Source organism: Dipodomys spectabilis, unplaced genomic scaffold (assembly GCF_019054845.1).
Source record: "Dipodomys spectabilis isolate Male_0828 unplaced genomic scaffold, ASM1905484v1 ptg000025l, whole genome shotgun sequence".
In the NCBI taxonomy this organism is placed as follows: domain Eukaryota; kingdom Metazoa; phylum Chordata; class Mammalia; order Rodentia; family Heteromyidae; genus Dipodomys; species Dipodomys spectabilis.
In genome coordinates this window covers 179,198-180,820 of record NW_024870702.1, presented here as the reverse complement: position 1 = coordinate 180,820, position 1,623 = coordinate 179,198, and positions in this window count along the sequence as shown.

Below are 1,623 nucleotides of genomic sequence, written 5' to 3'. Positions count from 1 at the left end.
AGATGAATATTATGCTCCCCACTTTCCCCCAGTGGGAGCTCAATCTCAGGTCCTGGGAACATCCTAGCTCCTTCGTGGCTCCCAGGCTGGTGTGCTCATGTGGACCCATTCGCCAATTGGGCCTGCTAGGCCCCGAGTTTAGATCCCAGCCCTGCCATCTTCATGTCAGAAGCCAATTGTTACACCTATTTTCCTTGCACCTGTGCAAGTCCTGGGTCTCAGCGATGATGGAGAATGTATAGACAACTCTCTACTCATGGAAATAGGTTGTCATCCAGTTCACCAGATTTATTTCTGTCATCCTATACTCAAGAAAATACCCAGTACATCAATGAATATGCCACAAAATAAAGAGAATGACTACACTGAACGCAAGATGCCGCCCACCTCTTTGGAAATATAGATCCTTTGTTTAATTATGAATTTATGACTATATTGGCCCCCACCAGGGCTCCATCAAAGGTCACAGGAATGGCCTAGCTCCTTAGGGGCTCACCAGCTCGTGTGCTCACCATGACCATTCAACAATTGGACCTGTTAGGCCCTGAGTTCAAATTCCAGCACAACAAAAGGATTCATTCTGATGTGAGAAGCCTATAGTTGCATATGTTTTCCTGTCCTGTGAAAGTTCTGGGTCTCATCGAGGATGGACAATTCTATATAGGCAACTCTATAGCTATGGGAATAGGTTGTCATCCATGTTAGCACAGTGATATCTGTCACCATACTCAATAAAATACAAAATACATCCATGAATAAGACACAAAATAAAAAGAATAACTACACGGAATGCAAGATGCATACCACACCTGTAGGCAAAGAGAGAGCTTATATTTAAGAAAGGTGGGCTTGCTATTTTCTCCAGTGCTGGGGCTTCAAATCATGCTCTGGACAAGGCCTGACAGTCTAGTCTTCAAGGATGTTGAGATTCTCCTACCCCGAAAGTGCAACAGAGCTACTCATATCTGAGTTCAAAACCCAGCACTGACAAAAAATTCATCCTGATGTCAGATGACAGTTATTACACACGTTTTCCTCTCCTGTGAAAGTCCTGGCTCTCAACTAGGATGGAGAATGCATAGGCAACCCTATAACCATGGGAACAGATTGTCATCCATGTCAACACAGTTATACTTGTCACCATACTTAGTAAAACACACAATACCTCCACGAATAAGACACAAAATAAGGAGAAGTGCACTGAACTCAAATTCCTGTCCACACATGTATGTCAATATAGATCCTACTTTTAAATTATGAATTTATGACTATGGTGTACCTGGGGATCAATGGCAGATCCTGGGAATGGCCTAGCTCCTTAGTTGCTCACAAATTGGTGTGTTCACCTTGCCCGGAGTTCAGATCCCAGTACTACCAACAAGTGGTTCATGGAGAAAGACGCCAAGTCTGAAACTTGTTTTCTTTTTCTCTGAGAATCCTGGATGTCAGGCATGATGGAGAACATTTCTACAAATCAAGATGCTCTGTGATAGGATGTCATCAATGTAATGAACGGAATGGGTTTCATCATAGTAAAATCAACAGTAAATGAAACAAAAATTATATGGAACAACCACACCATATATGTATGGATTGAAAATCTATAGGTAAGTATAAACCCTA